Here is an 8505-nt window from a genome sequence, read left to right on the forward strand (position 1 = left end):
GCAATGGGAAGAACCCGGGAGGAGAGAGGGAGCGCCTTGGTCATTCGCCTGGAGCGCTCCGGGGCGCTTCAGAACGGCGCGGGGTGGAGGTTAGAGCACTGGGCTGGGAGATCGGGGTTCAAGTCTCCCCCACTCAAGCTGGGAAAAGTTGGAAGAAACGCTCAAAGGCAGCAACCTTCCCCGACGTTGCATTCGGGCCCCGAGCGCGACTTGCAATGGGTGCGAGAAGCCGCCGGCTGCTCTGGAGGGGAAGTCTCGTGTCGTCGTCCCACCACGGCCACCCATTCCCCCCACATTTCCCCAATCTTAAATTCAGTTCTCCACATTTAGCCATGAATAATAGAAAGGGAGAACTGCAAAGTTGGAAGGGAAGCCCGAGAAACATCTCCAGTCCAAACCCCTGCAATGCAGGAATATGCGCAGGGAATCGAACCTGCAACAGTGGTGTCATCAGCACCACACTCTTAACCAACTGAGCTGTCCAGATGTACATTTGCAGATCAGTTTGGGAATTCGTTTTATTAAAAAAAATCCCTTATGAAAACGCACCAGCATTTTAGTGCAAAATTTATCCATTTTTGCATGCGATTTTGCCCCATAGGCACATTACTTTTGCAAGCAATTCCTCCTAATGTTTTTGCAAGTCATTTTCACCTCTATTTGCATTCCTATGCGTCCTTTACCTAGCAATATGCATTTTCCTACAGATTCCCTGGTTGGAGCCTTTTGCATTGCAAAATCTGGAGAAATGCAAAATTTGCTGCAGTTTGGTTTTTGAGAATTCCCTCAACAGCGTTCATCCCATGTGACTTAAAACTGCAACCATTCCTTGCAAATAGTACAAACTGGATGCGCTGAAATGATTTGTTGATTTGGAGAACATCTATAATTCTTCAGACAAACCACCAGCTGGAGAAAAGCAGCCAGGACCAACATATATTGTCTAGAGATGGTTCAGGCATCCCAGCCACCACAGGAAGAGGAACATACTCAAATGTGCTATTATTTACACACACACACACACCTGCAATATCGAGCCTTGAATAGTAAGCAATTTGTAGGGCAGATCATCCGCTAAGTGGCAGGTGCAATCAGTACCATCTGCTGATTCTAGAGGCAAATTTACTGCTTGAGGTCACCATCCGCAGAATCATATGTTCCAGGAATACAGGTACTTTTAGAGATCTCCAAAGAGATACGCAAACCGCAAGGCCATTGGCCAGCTTGCCATGAGCTACTTTCAGTGTATTTTAAGAAGCACATGCAATGCCTTCAATTGGTCTCTCCCAATTGAATTCGGAGAATTAACACTCAACTGGACGGACAAATATTTTATTTCTCTTTCCCTGGATTGACTGGATTCTACCATAAGAACAATATCACAAAAAGGATTAGCCTGAGTGGAGGCAAGAAGAGTACAGCCCACCCTTATGAACATTTGGTGACAAAGTTACAAAGACTATGTTAATCTGAATAATTCTATAATTTGTATTAACTGCGGGATAACGGGGAAAGGGTAAAATTGATAAACCTCGGTGGGTGGGGAGAGTGGTAGAGGACTGACAAGAGATTGTGGAGTGGAAAATAATTGGGGCAAAATGTCAAACCCAACAAAGAAAGGGGCAGATGGTGGGACACCTGCCGAGAGGAAAGGATCTAAACAAGAGACAGATTTTAAGGCAGACATTTTAAGGATGTTTGCGGAAATCAAGCAGAGTGAAAAGAACTTAGAGTCTAAATTAGAACAAGTAGACAATAAGATTGGAAAAATGGATAAAAAAATAGATGAAACAGTAAATGAACTGAAAGGGCAAATAAAAGAAGCGTTCAGAAGAACGCAATCTGTAGAAGAGGGACTGAAAAAGACAAAATTAGAAATAAAAGAGGTCAGACGGGAGGAAGAGAAATTAAAAGCTGAAATACTGGAATTAAATAAAGCTCAAGAAGAGATGAAGGATGTAATTGCGATGAATGAACTCCGGCAGAGGGAGGTGAATTTAAGATTTAGGGCGATACCAGAAACTCAAGGAGAAAATATTAAAGAAAAATTGATAATAGAATTGGCAAAATGGTTAGAAATGCCTACAGAAGAAATGGCAAGGGCGGTCCAAAATGCATTTAGAATGAAAGTGAAAACAACTAAAGCAAAAAGATTTACAGGGGACTGCCTGATTACATTTAAAGATAGATACATGAGAAACATGATTTTACAGAGGAATAGAGAAAAAAGATTGAATATAGATGGGAACTTCATTATTATTTTTAAAGACATACCGATTAGACTGCTCAAACGAAGAGACCCTTATAAATCGTTGGTCCAGACGTTAAAGAGAAACAATATTGAGTTCAGGTGGGAGTTCCCAGAAGGAATCTCATTCATGTACAGGAGTAAGAGGCATAGATTGACAAACCCAGAGGAAACGGGGAAATTTTTGAGGAAATATAAAGAACTGAAAATAGACCAAGAGGAATTTAGAGGAGCTGAAGGAAGAGCACCAGGAGAACAAAAGCCAGAAGAGGAGGAAGGAGAGAACGGTAAGACAACGGAAGAAGAAGAAGACGAGGAAGAAGGAGAGACTGATAAGTTATAGGAAAACAACTAAATTTTATTTAAATTAAGACATCATGGCGTTAAAAATCTGGAATTGGAATATAAATGGGATGAACGAAAAAAAGAAGAGGAACAGAATTGAACAGTTCTTAAAAAAGAGAAACTTAGATATCATCTGTCTACAAGAGACACACGTAGCCAGAAGACATAAAAAAATATTAATCAATAAAAGATTGGGAAACGAATTTGTATCTTTAGATAAGGTGAAAAAAAGAGGTGTGGTTATATATATTAGAAATCAAATTAAAGCCCAACAAATTTTCAAAGACGAAGAGGGAAGGATAATAGCGGTTAGAATCAACTGGCAAGGAGAGAATTTGATAATAGTCGGGATCTATGCACCGAATGGAAATAAGACAGAATTCTTCAGAGTTTTAGAAGAAAAACTATTCGAATATGCGGACCAGAAAATCATCTTAATGGGTGATATGAATGGAGTGATTTCATCAGAAATGGATAGACTCAGGGAAGGAACAAGTAAAGATGGAAAACTACCAAAATCCTTTTTTGCGATGATAAAAAGTTGTAATTTGATAGACATATGGCGTTTCAAGCACCCATTAGATAAACAATTTACGTATTACTCCGAACCGAATCAATCAATGTCTAGGATAGACCAGATCTGGATCTCGAGTGAGTTGACGGTAAGAACACAACAGATAGAAATCCAACCGAAAGTAATCTCTGACCACAACCCAATACAATTTGAACTAAGAGGCCTCGAAGAAAGAACTTTCAGATGGAGAATGAAAGATTACCTTTTAGATGACCAGATAATAGTTGAAAAAGCACAGAAAAAGCTAAAAGAATATTTTGTAGATAATTGCAACAAAGGTACAAAGGCCAAAGTCGTGTGGGATGCCAGCAAGGCAGTAATGAGAGGATTTTTTATTCAACAAAATTCAATTAAGAATAAAAACAGAGAAAAAGGAATAAAAGAAATCTGGGAACAAATAATGGCCAACGAACAAAAACTAATTAAAAAACCAAACAATGGGAAGATAAAAGAAAAGATCAAAGCTCTACAAGCACAGTTTGCCATCATAATTAATAGAGAAGTTGAATGGAATATAAAGAAACTGAGACAAAAAAACTTTGAATTTGCGAATAAATCAGGAAAATGGCTTGCATGGCAAATAAAAAAAAGGAAAGAACAGAGCACAATAAACAAGATTATAGTAGAAGGAGAAGAGGTAACGAATCCGAAGGGAATCAGAAAGGGGTTTTTGGATTTCTACAGAAGACTTTACAAAAAAGGAGAAAGAAATAATCTGAGGAAGATAGAGAGATATTTAAGAGATAAAAAGGTGCAAAAGATCCCGACTAGGAAAAAAGAGCAATTGAATACCCCAATTGAAATAGAGGAGATAAAAGAGGCGATTAAGGAATTAAAAAGGGGGAAAGCTCCAGGACCGGATGGATTCACCGCTTGTTACTATAAAGAAATGGAATCTATTCTAGCAACGCCGCTGAAAGAAGTGATGAACAACATCCTAAGAGAAGGAGAAATCCCGGAAACATGGAAGGAGGCATTCATTACTTTTATCCCAAAACAGGACTCAGATCCAACCCAAGTCAAAAACTACAGGCCGATTTCACTTCTTAATCTAGACTACAAGATATTTGCTGCGATTCTAGTAAAAAGGATGAAAAAGACTTTATTAGAAATCATACACAAAGATCAGGCGGGCTTCCTGCCAAACAGACAGATGAAAGACAATATAAGAAATATAATCAATATGATGGAATATCTGTCTGTTAGGATTGATAAACAAGCTATAATGATGTTTGTTGATGCTGAAAAGGCATTCGACAACATATCATGGGACTTCATGCTGAGAAACCTGGAATACATGGAAATTGGAAAAGAGTTTTTTAATGGAATAAAAGCAATTTACACAGAACAAAAAGCCAAATTGATTATAAATAATGTAGTTACAGAAGAAATAAGGATACAAAAGGGAACAAGACAGGGATGCCCGCTCTCACCGCTACTTTTTATAACGGTATTAGAAGTGCTTTTGAATTCGATTAGACAAAATAAGGAAATTAAGGGGGTGACACTTGGCCAGAACGAATATAAGATCAAAGCGTTCGCAGACGACTTGGTAATAATGATTGAAGAGCCAATAAATACGGTAAAAGAGGTTCTGGAGGAAATGGAACAGTTTGGAAGTGTGACAGGTTTTAAATTAAATAGGGAAAAAACAAAAATGATAGTGAAGAATATGGATCAAGATCAAATAGAAATAATGCAACAACAAACACAAATAGAGGTGGTTAAGAAGGTGAAATACCTGGGAATATGGATAACTCCCAAAAATATAGACTTATTCAAGAACAATTACGAACCAGCGTGGAAGGAAATAAAAAGGGACATGGAGGTGTGGGGGAGGCTGAAATTGTCATTTTGGGGAAGGATCTCTACAATCAAAATGAATGTGCTCCCGAAGATATTATTTCTATTTCAGACTATCCCTATAATTAAGGGGAATAAGATCTTTAAAGAGTGGCAGAGAGCGATTTCTAGATACATCTGGCAGGGCAAAAAACCGAGAATTAAATTTAAATTATTAACAGACCTAAAAGAAAGAGGAGGCTTTGCCTTGCCGGATCTGAAACTGTATTACGAGGCATCATGTCTCTGCTGGGTGAAGGAGTGGATTAAGTTAGAGAATAACAAATTGTTGGACTTAGAGGGGTTCGATAATAAATTTGGATGGCATGCCTATCTATGGCAGGAGAAAAAGAGAGTCCACAAAGGCTTCGAGAACCACATCTTCCGAGGTCCCTTAATTGAGGTCTGGGATAGGTATAAAAATCTATTAGAACCTAGAACGCCACGTTGGCTATCGCCACTAGAAGTAATGGGTGTAAAGGGAATCAATATGAGAAGTAATTGGATAACATATGGTCAACTGTTATTTAAGGAGGGGGGAAAGTGGAAAATAAAACCGTATGAGCAGGTAAAAGAACATGTATATGATTGGCTGCACTACTTCCAAATAAATGAGATGTTTAAGAAAGACAGTAAAGAACGAGGTTTAGCGGATAAGGAATCGAATTTTCAAAGTGAGGTTATTGATAGTGATGGTAAAAATTTATCTAAAATGTATAAACTGTTGTTACATTGGAATTTAGAAGACGAAGAAGTTAAGTCGGTGATGATCAGCTGGGCCAGGGATGTGGGTCATAATATACAATTCGAAGAGTGGGAGAAACTGTGGAACGAAGGATTAAAATTCACTGCTTGTATGACGTTAAAAGAAAACACGATGAAGATGTTCTATAGATGGTACATGACGCCGGTGAAACTGGCAAAAATGTACAAGACATGCAATCGGTGTTGGAAATGCAGGGATAAAGAGGGCAGTTTCTTCCATTTGTGGTGGGACTGTAAGAAAGTGAAAGACTTCTGGGAGAAAATATACAATGAGTTAAAGAAGATCTTAAAATACACATTTACGAAAAAACCAGAAGTCTTTTTGTTGGGAATGGTAGGAAGCGAGATAAAAAGGGAAGACTGCAAATTCTTTAGATACGCAATCACAGCCGCAAGAGTGTTACTGGCCCAGGGCTGGAAACAGGAAGATATACCGACCATAGAAGAGTGGAGAATAAAATTATTAGATTACGCAGAGCTAGACAAATTGACAGGGAAGATCAGATACTTAAGAGACCAAAAATTCATCGAGAACTGGGGGAAATTTGTAGAATATCTGGAATGTTTAAGTGAAGGACAGATGACGCTTAAGGGATTTAAAGAAGCACTGTAAGAAAAGTAAGATGTATTGTCTAAAGAGAATAGGGGGGGAAAAGGAGATAAATAATGTCAATGCAAACTGGAGAAATGTGTAATCAAATCATGGCTACGAATGATTTACGGAACAGTTGAGGGAAGTCCAAAGGAGAAATAAGTAATGGAAAAGATGTGAAACTTATGCAAATTGTTTTGTTTTATTTGTGGATTTTTGTTTTGTTATTATTTACTTTTATTTCATTTGTGGATTAATAAAAATTATATGGGGGAAAAAAAAAGAAAAGCAGCCAGGACCAACATATATTGTCTAGAGATGGTTCAGGCATCCCAGCCACCACAGGAAGAGGAACATACTCAAATGTGCTATTATTTACACACACACACACACCTGCAATATCGAGCCTTGAATAGTAAGCAATTTGTAGGGCAGATCATCCGCTAAGTGGCAGGTGCAATCAGTACCATCTGCTGATTCTAGAGGCAAATTTACTGCTTGAGGTCACCATCCGCAGAATCATATGTTCCAGGAATACAGGTACTTTTAGAGATCTCCAAAGAGATACGCAAACCGCAAGGCCATTGGCCAGCTTGCCATGAGCTACTTTCAGTGTATTTTAAGAAGCACATGCAATGCCTTGTGCTGGATGACTCATAGCATATCAGTCCCATTAATCCATCTGAACACTAAAAACAAGAACTGCGTTTGTTCAAGGAGGATATCCTGGGGGTTCCATTTGTTGCTTCCCTACATGATGACACCAGGGAAAGGTTCTGCAAATGCTTTCTCAGCCTTTTCTTTCAAAGTGCATCATTTCTGGGTCTTCTAGCCTCGTCGTTCAGCAACTACATAGGCAGCTCAGTCGGTACAGTGTGAGACTCTTAATACTAAGGGTTTTGGGTTCGAGCCCTGCGCTGGGCAAAAAGGTTCCTGCGTTGCAGGGGGTTGGACTAGATCAGTGTTTCCCAACCTTGTGCCTCCAGATGTTTTTGGCCTACAACTCCCATCATCCCTAGCTAGCAAGACCAGTGGTCAGGGATGATGGGAGTTGTAGGCCAAAAACATCTGGAGGCACAAGGTTGGGAAACACTGGACTAGATGACCCTCAGGCCCCCAACCAGCTGGAATTCTGTGGTTCTAACGTGCATAGGGAATTTTTGAAATGTTTGGTGTTTTACTGTGCTTAATGTTGTTCATTTGTTGGAAGCCTCCCAGAGTGGCTGGGAGCAAGCCAGCCAGATGGGCGGCATATAAGTAAATAATAATAATAATAATTACTGTACTTTCATGTACGCTGTCTGGCAACTGTCTACACAGACTGGCAACATCTCTCCAGAATTTCAAGTGGGACATGGAGATTCCGGGATTTGAACCTGGGACCTTCTGCATGCAAAGCAGATTCTCTGTACTGTTACAGGGGTCGACATTAGGGCAGGGCTGTGGAAACTGTGGACCTCCAGATATAAGTGAACTATAATTCCCATTGCCCCAGACCTGGCTGGGGCTGGTGAGAGTTGGTGGTGTACAGGAACCTCTGCAGGTCTGCCAATTACCCAGGCCTGCACTGGGGCCGAGATCTCTCACCAAAGTGGTCATCCAGTATCTGAAGTGTACCACTGTGGTCTAAACCACCGAGCCTCTTGGGCTTGCCGATCGGAAGGCCAGCAGTTTGAATCCCCACGACGGAGTGAGCTCCCGCTGCTCTGTCCCAGCTTCTGCCAACCTAGCAGTTCGAAAGCACGCCAGTGCAAGTAGATAAGTAGGTACCGCTGCAGCAGGAAGGTAAACGGTGTTTCTGTGTGCTCTGGCTTCAGTCACGGTGTCCCATTGCACCAGAAGTGGTTTAGTCATGCTGGCCACATGACCCGGAAAGCTGACTGTGGACAAACGCTGGCTCCCTCGGCCTGAAAGCGAGATGAGCGCTGCAACCCCATAGTTGCCTTTAACTGAACTTAACCATCCAGGGGTCCTTTACCTTTTACCTTTTTTGTACCACTTCAAATGGCAAGCTTTGACTTACTCCTCAGGTGAGTTGTTTGACAGTGGAATGGACTATTTTGGAAGGTGATGGGACTCTCCATCTTCCTTGCAGGACGTTGGTCTATATGAGCCTTGGGATACTTTTAGTGATTTATT

The 8505-nt window shown here is 40.4% G+C and overlaps 1 long non-coding RNA gene across 1 annotated transcript; it reads left to right on the forward strand.

Annotated features, from left to right (window-relative positions):
• The first annotated feature begins 6670 nt into the window (after window positions 1-6670).
• On the forward strand, window positions 6671-8505 carry LOC310849352. The gene is made up of 2 exons (XR_014566888.1): window positions 6671-7303; window positions 7448-8505. It is a non-coding gene; the product is annotated as an uncharacterized lncRNA (long non-coding RNA).

This window comes from Podarcis gaigeae, assembly GCF_964106915.1.
Source record: "Podarcis gaigeae genome assembly, chromosome: 7".
NCBI lineage: Eukaryota > Metazoa > Chordata > Lepidosauria > Squamata > Lacertidae > Podarcis > Podarcis gaigeae.